The sequence below is a fragment of the Lonchura striata genome, chromosome 17, assembly GCF_046129695.1.
Source record: "Lonchura striata isolate bLonStr1 chromosome 17, bLonStr1.mat, whole genome shotgun sequence".
NCBI classification, from domain to species: Eukaryota; Metazoa; Chordata; class Aves; order Passeriformes; family Estrildidae; genus Lonchura; species Lonchura striata.
This window is the reverse complement of record NC_134619.1, coordinates 10,967,938-10,980,780: the sequence shown is the minus strand read 5'-3', so window position 1 is coordinate 10,980,780 and position 12,843 is coordinate 10,967,938.

Genomic DNA, 12,843 nt, shown 5'->3' with positions numbered 1-12,843 from the left:
AGCCACAGCAAAAGCATCATTCCAGGAACATCTGGAGACAGCCATAGTGTTTAGAACAAGAGTTAAAGGGGTTTGCTTGATTGTTTTACAGGAAGACAAAAGTGAAATACTGACTTGAGCTATTCTGCCACCCAGCAGGCAGGAACAGAGGCAATCTGCTTTCCTATTTCTGGATACCCAAGTAACGCTCAAGACACCAATTTATAGCCTGGTGGAGCACTTAAATAGTCAATCTAAGATTTATTTTTTACCTGCACAGCTCATGTCCAACTCTCTCAGTTCCATTGTAGCTACTAACACAATTTCTTTTTTCTCTTTTTAACTTTTACTTCTATCTTTACCCATTAAGAGTTAAAAAGTTAGATTGCATCCCTCACCTTGCCTCTTTATCTTTACTACTCCTCTCAATTTTCTCACATTTGCTAACAATCATCTCATAATATTAGATTCAAACAAAGACACCTTGCTAGCATCAAAAAAGACTGTTCAAGACTTTGCTAGGATTCTATTATGAATCAGTCAACAGAACTCATCACTTACAACATGCAACTTAGTGGAAGGATGAATTCAGATTATTTTGAGGGAGTTGGCTTTGGCCATATGAGGAACACTAGAAGACAAACTTGCACTGAAGAAGTCTCCCAGCACAACACTCAGGAACCATCTTACAGGTTCTTCTAATTGCTCTGCTGCAGGCTCTCAACAGGCCCAAAACAACTCTTTTTGCCTTAAGTTACTGCCCTATACTCCTGTGGGATCTAGATTATACAGATTAAAGTAGCTCCAAAATACACCTTTCAGCTTGGTTTGGAGCTGGCTCATAACACCCCAAAAATCTCCAGGGATCAACACCAAAACAGAATTTGGGTTTGCAGCTCCAGCAGAACCTGCCCCAGACCTGACCAGCAGCTTGCACCCAGCAGATGTGCACTGTGACAAGCCTGTGTCACACATAGCTGTGACAATTCCTTCCCCACACCTGCCTGGAAAAAAACAACACTATTTTAAGCCAACATAAATAAAATCTTCAGCTCTTTCCAAAGGGTGGCTCTTGACTTAGAGCTTCTGCATGACTTACCCTGACACCAGGCTCTGAATGCCAGTTTCAGCCCAGGAGATGTTACTCCAAGGGGAGCATTATTTATGTGAGGCATTAGGGCATATTCCTGGAGCACACCTGAGAAGGGTCACAAATTCCACAGAGCCCAGGCTATGCCCTTGCCAGCAGCTGGTTTTGGTCTACCTTCAGTCCATATCACAGAGTTCTGGTGCAAGGACAGAGCTCTGCCAGACAACAGGGAACTGCTGCACCCCATCCCACCCTCTGCTTCCACACCATCCACAGTTACTTTGCTTCCTTCCACAGCTGGAAATACAGATGTTCTGGGACTGCTTGCACCAAAAGCCCATCAGTCCCGTTATAAACCTACTCTAGGAAAGCCACAGCTGAGCTACTTGTGTGTCTAACAAAAGTCATCCTAACATTTTCCCCTCAGCTGGCCTGTTTACTGATGCACTTAAGCTTGGTTTCAGTGAGCTGCAGGATGCTGATCTCACACATCACCTCTACAAAGGGGCAGCAGGACCCAAAGCCCAGCTCTACTATTGTTAAACTAGAGCTCTTGCTCCTGTCTCACAGCACAACATAAAAATCAGGCCTTAATATTTAGAAAACTTTTTATTTTCTGGTCTAAATGCCTTTTTTTTTTTTTTCCTTGAACTCAGTGCACAGTGCTTTGCAAATCCAGCTGCCCAGGTGGAAGGCTAATTTTAGATTAAGTGCACCTAAAAGATTGTTCTTCCTCATTGCATACCCGAGTCAACTGGAGGGCAGCCTGTGCTGTGCAAGCACAGCAACAGCTGAGATTGAAAGCAGAGATTGTTGGCTTAAAATGTTAATGGCTCAGTGCAACTGGGCAAAGAGGAGGTGGAATAATCAAGCTCACTCCATTGCACTGTCAACCTAGCAAAAAGCATCAGATTATGAAGCTTTAAAAATTAACCCAACAAAAAAGAGACTGGCAGCAAGATCTTGTTAAGAACAGCCATTCAGGAAGGGCTCTGTGGAAAGACTGAGCATCTTAATCCAATAATTCTCCTCTTGTTAAGAGCACAGCAAGTTTTAACAAGGCTCGAGATTCACCTGGCACCTTCAGCCTGAGCCTGACTTCACAGCATTAATAACACAGCTGTGAGACATGAGGCTGGCACAGACAGCACAGTTCATTCTCTTGCTGCTCCCTCTCCCTGTCCCCTCCACGAGGATCCCTGGAAGCCCTGCATGCCTGGCTCCGTGCTGGGGGCTCACTGACCCTGGGCTGCAAAACGCAGCCCCAGAGGAGTTTTTGATCTGTTCCTAGATACTGTCAACACACTGCAAATATGTTGCAAACACTCATGTAATTCTTCACCCTCTTGAATACCAAAATACAATAAACACTGTTGCTATGTTCACTCCAGGCTTGAATCACTCCCATGAGAGAGCTTCTCAAAGGACCGGGAGCTGCTTGGGCTTCTTTTCTGCTTGCTCAACATCCCTCCCTCATTGAAATACCTCTCTAGCAGATGAATAAATATAAAGGTTCCTTCTCAACCATTTCAAACAGATCAGGAGGCAACAAGTGCAAGCCAAGAAAACAGAATTCCTTTAAGTTTCTGCTTCCAGAAAACGAAGATGAGAAAAAGGCAAAAAGAACAGAAGAATTCAGGCAGACAAGGCAGTCCTGCCACACAAGCAGCACCCAGTCTTTAAAGACATTTCCAAAGGTCTGGAGCAAGCACAAAGGCACACATGGAACAAAGAAACAGACAGAAAGTCTGAATGAGCCTCAAGAGCAGCTTTGGAGCAGCACACCAAGTCACAGCATCATTCACAACAACCCAGACTGTGAGCATGGAACACAAGCATCTTGCAAGGAAAAAAAAAAAAAAAAAAAGGCAGAGATTAGTCTATCAGTTGGTTACAGTATTTTGACAGATAGAGACCCTTAGAGAACAAAACTGCATTAATGTCACACCACACACGTCTTACCTGCTTTCAATTTACTTCAAGGTCAAAAACAACTCATGAGCACAAAAGCAAAAAAATTGAAAGAATCAACCAAAAAATCCATGCAGGTTCTCCTCACATTGCTTCCAGGTTCTTACCCTAAGCAAGCAGATTCAACCTAAAGAATGAAACGTGTAGTTGATTCTGAAGAGCAAAAAGTCACCTAAAGATCAGCACATCACAGTTCACAATATACTAGGATTTCTTGTTTAAAATAATGTAGGGGGATAAAGGCACCCAGGAATAACAGACAAGAGTATCTGAAAAACTGAGAAAATCCTGAAGTAGTAACTCGCATATATGCCTTTTTTTTAAACATAGATATAGCTGTAGCTATTTTGCTTATTGGAGGTTTAAACCTCAGCCTATCAAAATTATCAATGCAAATATAAAAACAGTTTCCTGTATGGAAGAAGTCAACCTACTCATCAAAACTTTACATGAAATACACACGATCACTAATTCATTCAGACACACAAAACTACACAAAGCTCTATTCCTACCACAGAGAGCAATTTTATGCAGGAGATGCCTCATGAACAAAAATTCCACAACTTTTCTACTAAAGGTCTAAGCCAGAAAAAAAGCCGTACTGCAAATCTTCAATGTCTGGCTTAGTCACTCTCAAAATACCCCAGATTTTGTACATGAACACCACCACCAATTCCTCCCTTCTCCCCAGTTTGAAGAAAAGAACTATTAAGGCTTACTCTTAGGAGAAAATGGAAAGCACATGGCCGGTTCAGATTCCTCAGACTAGGCCATAAAAGCAAAGAGAGGCTAATTATCAAATTACTGCGGTGGCAATGAACAGTGACCTACCCAACAGACTCTCACCATGCTTTCCTTTCCCTGGCTTAACTCAACCAAAGCAGCTAGAGCCAGAATTAAAGCAATTTTAGCAGTAGTCTGCCACTGCTGAGGCACATTTGCACACCTCTGACCAGACATTTGCTCACATATTTAGTATTTTCACGCACAACATCCCCTGTGAGAAGTCACAGTGCCTTTAGCCCAGGCTATTTTATCCAGCACTGCTGCCAACCCCCACTTCTGTCCCCATTAAGGCATTTTATCAAGGACTTTGCACACGTGGGATAGCACTGTTGAAGGTCTGTCTCTACAGCACCAGCAAGAATAACTAAGATGTCAGTGCCACAATTTGCTAATAAGATTACAGCTTGTTTTCAGTAACACAGCAATCAGCTCATCAAGATCTTCCATTATGCAAGCAGCTCAGGGAGCAGCGTCATTTCAGGTTGTTTTGAAGAAGCCTGTTCTGCAAGTGATAAAGAGGACGTGCCAGATCGTGCTCTGTGTGTGCAGCAATTCCCACCAGCTGCAGCTTTGCCCCAGTATAACAACGAGGAGGCACAACCTCACCTCCTGCCCCAGCATTCTCAGAAACGCCAGAAAAAGCAAACAGGACTCCTTTGCCCAGGGCTGTGTGGAGTGAAAGATGTGAATCCTGAGGTTTGTGTGTATCCCACTGTGTCAGCCAAGCACCTCCAGTGTTTTCTATGCTGGACAAACTCCAGAGGGTGGTGGAGCACTGGCACAGAGAAGCTGGGGATGTCCCATCCCTGGAAGTGTTTAAGGCCAGGTTGAATAGGTTTTGGAGCAACCTGACCTGATCTTGGGCATCCCTTCTCATGGATAAATCTGGAACTTTATGATCTTTAAGGTCCCTTCCAACCCAAACCATTTTATGATTCTGTTACCTCCACCAGAGCTTTAGATCTCAACTAAAGCACAGGTTGTAGCTTTCCTGACAATAAATGTTTCTATCAAAGGGCTAAGTAACTCTGTTGCTAGTTCCTTGTCTCAGGCCTTCACCTGGAATTGATTTGTCTCTACTCCATCTAGGAAGGGGCTAAATAAGCCAGCTAAGGAATAGGGAAAGTTGCCTTTAATTACAAAACTGCCTAGAGGCATCTCCGACCGAAACTCAGAGCAGAACAAAAACAGGATTGATAACCCCATGCAGATAAAGCCAAATTAAAAATATTCAAAGCCATAGTTTAGACTATTAGCTGGGTGTCTGTCCCACCACACTAGGGCTTGTTTTGGTTTCAGAAGACACAAGCCATCCTCTCTGTGCATGGTTTTGTGCTTGACTGTAAGGTCCCCGTGGACGAGCCTGTTGTTCACTTTCCCCGCATTAGCAGGGTAAGCCAAACAGGAAAGGGCTTACATCCAAAGGGAAATCCTGCTGGGAGAAAGGGGTACCTGGCCAAAACAAATCTTTAGTAGTACTGGGATCTTTAGTGTGATTGTGAATTGATGAAGCTGATCTACAGGATGGTTAGATGTCAGTCATTAATTAAAAGGTGGCATTCCTAACCTTATCTGCACTGAATCCATGTCCATTTAAACACATCAGCAGCTTTGTCCATCCAGTTCCCACAAGTACCTGCTCTGCCATTCCCGTTCCACCTATCAGTATGGCACCAGGATCCCAAACCCCTCAGCCCAGCTGGCATGGGGCTACAAACCCCACAGCACAGTATCTCCCAAATCTTGTCCTCACCCGCTCCCCTCTCCCACACAGAAGCTGCCCTGGGCTGAGCCAGTGCACAGGAGTGCCACGAGGAAAGCAGCAGGCAGGGAATCACTGCCCTTTGGTGACTGTGCTGTCACAGCCCCGAGCACACACTGCCAGGGATTCTGCTGAGGCCAATGAGTCAATCCCTCCCAGTCACTGCACACATCCTAAATCCCGCTACCATTACACCAGCTGAGGCACCTGCACTCCATTGCCATCACTGCTGGGACTGCAGGCCACATGCTCAGCCTGTGCACACCTCAGACACTCAGCTGAGGGACCAAGGATGAGGTACCACTTGGCTTCCAGAGGAAAGGCTGCCAGCATGATTGAGTCCACCACAAAAAGGCTGTGAACTTATTTCTTGTGTGATCATTCATTAATGCCTTTGCCCAGGTTCACACACACTAAACACTTGTCCTACAGCTTCTCAAATGTTGAACTTGGAGTAAATCAGGGTGATAGCACTCATCCTTATTTCTTCTTCCAGCCAATTCTACCAGCTGTACCTGCATTAGAGCACAGAATGAGTAACTGCAAGTTGTTGCTCAGCTGCATGAGAGCAGCCCAGAGATGTTGGAGAGGTCACAAGAGTGACGTGCTGAGCAGCAGAGGGGAAGGAGGGGTGGAGAGGTGTGCTGGAATCCAGCTATGCTTCACTCACAAGAGCTTTAGGGATGCAGGAAGACAGGGAGGAGTCATCAGCTCCTCGCATGGATTTCTCAGGGCAGTTATTACACATAACACAAGGTGCTGGCCTGTTACCCTGCCATGAAAAGCCCTTGGCTGGGATTTATAACCAATGCTGTTCAACTGGAGGGCCACCAGCCAGCCCAGGGCCACCAGCCCAGTCTGTGAGCCACCCCAGGTGCCATGAGCTTTACAACACTGAGAGGAAGAGGAGGAGGGAGGCAGACCTGGCTCAGCAGTGGCTTTTGCTCCATGACAGCACCACCAGCCCCTTGCAAGCCAGCAGGAATCTTACTGGGAACTCAACGAGCACGTCAGAGTGCTGATCAAAAATAAGCACTGATTACGGTCAACTAATTAGGAGAGCAGGTTGGCATATCCATGCCCTATTGGACAGGTAAGTTTTAGGTCAATCCTAGGCAAGAGGCTTAGCTACACACAAACACACAGACACCTCACCTGTGGTGAGTCCTGAGTGAGCAGGTGGGAAGTGCCACTTGGCTGGGGTTCAATGTTTTGGGCAAAGTTGATGAGCAAGTTTGAGGCTCCTGCTGTAGCACCTCTTCAGAGCTGACCACAGAGGTGTTCTGGCACCAGCACAGACACTGGAACTCAACTAACTCGTTTAGCAAAAGCCTTAAGTCGTTAACAAATATTTTGATTTTTATCAAAGAAAGCCTGCAACACCGAAGGTTTTAATCTCGTTCTCTTACACGTGGGTAATTTTAAAGTAATTTACCATATCATTCCTGTGTCAGTCCCCCTACAATTATTATTAATTTTCTTTTTTCACAACTCAGATTTTGCCTGGGGTCTTTTAAAGAGTTTCTGTCTTGCTTTGAATGCACAGTGTCATCAAATTGGACTGGAAAAAAATGAGAACTCAGACACATGAGAATGTGAGCTATGATTAGAAGTAAAATCTCTGTCAGCACATTCACCCAAAATCAACAGATTCTGACCACTACAGCAAGGAAACATTCTAAAACTCAATGCAAACTTCTCAACTGATGCAAATGCACCTTAGATTAATTCTTAACTCATACAATACCCAGGAAGCACACAAGCAGAACAGTGGTTGTCAAGCAAGGCAGTTCAATTTTCAGTACTACCTGCATGATAAATCAGCAGTTCTTACATCCACAAACCCCCGAAGAGCCTCAGACCCCGAGGCAGGTTAGCACCAGGTCACAAGGAAGAATTTCAGCCCCTCAGGTCCCACTTCCCCAGCCTGCTGCACTCAGCCCAGAGTGAGCACAGCGAAAAGAACGGCGATTTTCGTAGGCTTAGTATGAGGGAAAAGAAAGGCAATTTCCATAGGTTTAATTTCAGGATCAAGGCACTCAAAGCACTATTTTAAGCACATTTTTTTAAAGCACTAGCTCTTGACTCTGTGGTTGTATGTGACGAAGTTGTAGCAGCTGCAGTGATCTGATCTCATGTTGAATTTGGTTTGTTACAGATTGAAATTTATTTTTCAGATGAAATAAAAAAGCTGGCTCAACAATAACGTATATTTAATAAACCCACAACCTATATATAACTACTTTAAAAATCCCATCTCTCCATTTCTTCTTAAATGAAGACTCACAAATGGAGAGCAGTGAGATCTACATTTTCAGCCCCCCAGGTGCCACTTCCCCAGCCTGCTGCACTCAGCCCAGAGTGAGCACAGCGAAAAGAACGGCGATTTTCGTAGGCTTAGTATGAGGGAAAAGAAAGGCAATTTCCATAGGTTTAATTTCAGGCTCAAGGCACTCAAAGCACTGTTTTAAGAGCGCACAATCGCCTGCCCACCTCTAGAATTCACCCTGCTTGCACCTGCCCCATGGCTGGCGCTGCCCGCGCCCCGCTTTGGGTCGCAGCGAGCGGGGCCGGCCCGTGTGCCAGGGGAACGCTCCGTACCTGCTGAGCAGCTGGGCACAGCTGGCTGCCCGGCCGGGTGCCAGCACCCCCCGGGACCCGGCCGTGCCAGCCCTGGCCATCCCGGAGCCACGCGGGCCGCGCTCGTCCATGTCCAGGCGGGGAGGAGGGCGGCGGTCAGTCCATCCGCGCTGCTGGCACCGCAGAGGCGCCGCGCGTCACCCGCGAGGGGACAAGGGAGCATCCCCCGCTCCCGCCCCGCAGCACGGACACGAAACCCGCCGAGCGCTGCCGCCCACGCGTGGGACGCAGGGGACAGCCCACAGGCAGCAGCCAGCGCTCCGAGAGCAGAAACAGCAGCGAGCTCTTCTTCCCAAGGCTGCAGCCCGGGCTCGCTAAACATTAACGTGAAATAGCAACTCCCGAGCGCAGCCTGGGAAGGAGGAGTCAAGCAGCCTATCCGCTCCTTAGCGTTGTACTTGAAGAGAACATCGAGAAAAGAACAGAATATCTGCCCGGGGATGTGGGGAGGGCAGGGAAAAAAAAAAAAAAAAAACGAGTGCCTATTAAAAAAGCCATTCAGCATTTCTTGCCATAGTTGAGCAGTGAGTAAACCCCAGCTGGATGTAAGACACTGGTGTTGAAAGAGCAGTCTAAACTCGTAACACCTACAGAGAATATTTTGCAAGATCCAGATTATTCTTCAAAAATCTCATGAACAAGCAATGTACAAGTGAACAAAGGGTTAAAGCAATCGGATGCCTGTAGCCGTTCCTGACAGGTTTTGCTCTTTCTTTGTTATTCTCTCTACGGTGTTTCAGTGACTCTCCTTTCTTCTAACAATTTTTTTCAGAATCCCGATGTGAAAGGGATGAGTAATTTATTTAAGTTTTTTAATGAAGGCACACAAAGCTCATCCAGCACAAGCAACAATCCCAGTCTGTGCTTCCCATATTCCCAGCAAGGCTGGATCTACAGCTCAGCCTGCTTTGCCTCCAGCAGCTTAAAGGGCAGCAGCAGCTATTTTAGAGACAATTCCTCGTCATAAAAGATCCCATCTTGGCTTTGTTCCTACCAGCACAGGTTTTTTTCCCAACCACTGCTTGAGCTCACCCTGCTGCTGAAGGAACACTTCCTCACTCCCCAGCTTCAGACCCAGGGCTGGCACTGGGAATGTTCTTGGTCTGGGACATTTAAAACTCCCCACACTACCTATGCAAAGGTATTCATGGGGATTTCCTCTCTTCTCCTCCTTACCCACAATTCCTGTAAAACTTATTCCTCCACCCGTAATTCAAAGCTCAGGTTTATCCACATAGCTCCTCCTACACCAGCCCCAAAGATCAACCACAGAGAGTGCCAGCTTGTGAAGTTCAGTTACAACCAAAACCCAGAGACCACAGGTTTTACAGCAGCACAGAATCACACACAGGCAGACAGCACAGAATGGTTTGGAAAGGACCTTCAGGACCACCCAGTGCCACCCTGCCGTGGCAGGGACACCTTCCACCCTCCCAGGCTGCTCCAAGCCCCGTCCAGCCTGGCCTGGGACACTGCCAGGGATCCAGGGGCAGCCACAGCTGCTCTGGGCACCTGTGCCAGGGTCTCCCCACCCTCACAGGGAAGAATTTCTTCCAACTATCTGTCATAAAAATTCACCCACTAATGAAACCTGTAGGAGCACACAGAAAGCAAATTAAAGATTTTTTCATCCTTTTTTTGCAGCTAAACAGACTACAGCTGCTGCAGAAGTGTCACCATCATGTGTGACCACACACACTACTCAGGATGTGAGACATGGAAGGGGAGAGCAAGGAGGGAAGACAACAAAAACATCTGCAAGAGCAAATGTGGCTGCCCTTTGCTTTCTGTTTTACAAAATTTGAAAAGCATTTTGTTCTCTCCAGGGAGCACTCCTCCTTTCCAAACCACTCCCCACCAAGCACACCTTGCCCTGAAACAAGGGGTTGGGTTTCAGGCCATTCCTTCTCCTGGACATAAAATCACCTCTAATCTGCCAAATAGATGGGCACCACAGCCCATAACTTTATTTCTTTTGTCTCTCAGAGGTGTTCCTTGTCATTAAATGTATTTTAATAACTCCAGCAGCCAGCTGATCATCCTTTTTAATGGGTCAATTTACAGACAGAGGCTGCCAGACACTCGTACCAGGCAGTTTCATCCTCAGGTTTCTCATGCAGTAGTAATAACTCAGCCAGGCTTGTTGCACAACTGAGCAAATTTAAAGCATCCAGATGAAGACAGAATTCTTTAAGAGTACATTCAGCTTTGATTACTCACACAAAGAGTACACAAGCACTGCTGAAAGTTTCTGATCTCTGTGGATAATAACAGCTGCACTACAGCCTTTCACATCTCCACTCCTGTCTGGCCTTCAGTTATTCATGGCATTTGAGAGGAGTAATCAGTAAGTTTATCTCCTAGATTGTTCTTGTGAGAAAAAAGGTGGAGGAATAGAGGCCAGCTGAGTCTGCTTTTTCAGAGTGAATCAGGATAAATATTCCAGCTCTGGTTTTGACTTCTCCAGCATGTTTCATGCTCCAGGACAGTCTTCCTGGCATCATTAGAGATGAGACAAGCTCACCAGGATAAGATTATCTGGATCACAGGAGCTGAATCTTACTCAAATATGGAGACAAATAGACATATGATGCTCTCAGCAGCCAATTAGTTCAAATGAATCATGGGAATAGACCCAGCACTGTTACCGTCACCACTTTAGTGCACAAGTTATTTCTGAAGGCATCCACACATCCTGCCAAGCTGACATGACTTGGCCTGACTTTTTCAGGCTCAAAAGGAGGTGGAAAAACATCTGACATGCTTTTTGGATAGTCATGAATTTCAGCAGACCTAAGGGCTGGAGGAACTCTGCAGTTTGGGAGAGCTGCCTCTGCATGGTGCCTGACAGAGCTGGGCATCAGAGCCCTCAGGTCAGCTGGAATAAAACATCCATGGGCTGCATTGCAAGATCTTATGGCAGCATTACATTTTTCAAGCATCCCCAAATTAGTTTGTTACCCTGAAAAAATGAATGCAAGTGACACACTGCAAAGTGGAGTGGGAAAATTTCTTCTTCATTTCTTTTTTTCTCAGGTTTTTTTGAGGGCACATAGCATTAGCAAAACCTGGAAATCAATTATCCCTGCTCAATCCATCACATAAGAAAATCCTCAAGTGGTGCTACTTATCCATCACACAGACTCACTGCGATTAAGAGATTATTCCAGTTTCTGGAGTCACTAAATCAGTGAGATTATCCAAGCCCCAGCTTGCTCCCAGCCTGGCAGGAGCAGCAGCCAGGCTGTGGCCTGGGGCACAGAGTGAGCTGCAGTCAGGTCCCAGCAGCTGGGCCTGCCACACATCTGGTTCTGCTGTGCCTGAGCTGGGAGAGAAAACCAGCACCTCACAGCAAAAGAGCAGCCAACAGACAGCCCCAGCAACACTCAGGCTCTACAAAGCATTTCCACTGATGACTTTACTGCTTGAGACAAGAGTTAATCTGTCATCCTGCTGGGAGGATGCCTGGGGAGCTGAAAGATCAATAATCAATATCAATAAATATCAGTATCTCCAGCTGCCTACCCTGTTTGAAAATATCCTGCCTTGGGAGAATCAAGGAAATGGGGTAGGGGGGAAAAAAGTCATACTCTCTTTGGACACAGATGTATATTCAGATAAGTCAACTGTAAAGTCTCTTAAGCCTAATTACTACTGTAAATGTAATTTAAATCACCCAAAACATTTCCACTGCTGAAGGAAGAGCTGCAACAATAGGAGGAAGCACTAAGACAGGAGCTATTCTTAACACTCAAAAACATTTATTCTGATGAATAACCAAAACTTGCTTATTAATGTAAATTGAATATGGCTCTGCCTCCTGGGCACTGAAGGCTGGGTAAAATTAAAAGCCTTAGCGGGTTTCAGAGGATGACCTCGTTTACCTCCCTGCCCAAACACGTGCCTGATATCTACAGAGGGCAAAAAAATCACAAAAAAAATCTCTCTCTTGCTGGACGCTAAAGGCAGAAAGGAGTCACAGGCACCAGAGTCATGACCAGCAAGCTGCTTGTTCACTTCCTCCAGGCACAGGCACCTGTCATCCCTGCAGCCAGGTGACAGAGTGCCACACATCACTCTGGGGCAGAGGCAGGTGGGACAGCGAGCAGCAGCCTGGCCCCCTCCAGCTGCAGTGGGTGAGCAGCACCTGGTGCCAGTGAGCACACCCAGGAGTTCTGACTCCACTCTGCACAGCTCGTCCCCAGCACCACCTCCACAGAGCACTTCAAACATTCTTCATTTTCCCAGAACAAGAATATACAAAAGCTCCAGTTCCTGAGCTCACAAACTTCATTTTGATTTTTGCAGGTTGGCTTTTCTGTTCCCTTCTGGGAAAGAGATGAGGCAATGAAGCAACAAATAGAAAGAGTGCCAGAAATGGACTTTCTTTCTGGGGTGCCCCAGTTGTCAGCCCAAAGATGTGATAGATTAGGCTGTCAACTTGTTTATTTCTTGCAGCATAATCACAGCAGGGGATGGGCTCGCTGGGCTGAGCTCACCATGAGTCAGTTTGCGGGCATCCTACAGGAGTTGCTGCCCAAGGAATGCCAAACATCCACTCCTGGCAGAAGTCATGCCCGTGGCACGGCCCCACAATCAGCGCAGCTACCAAGGT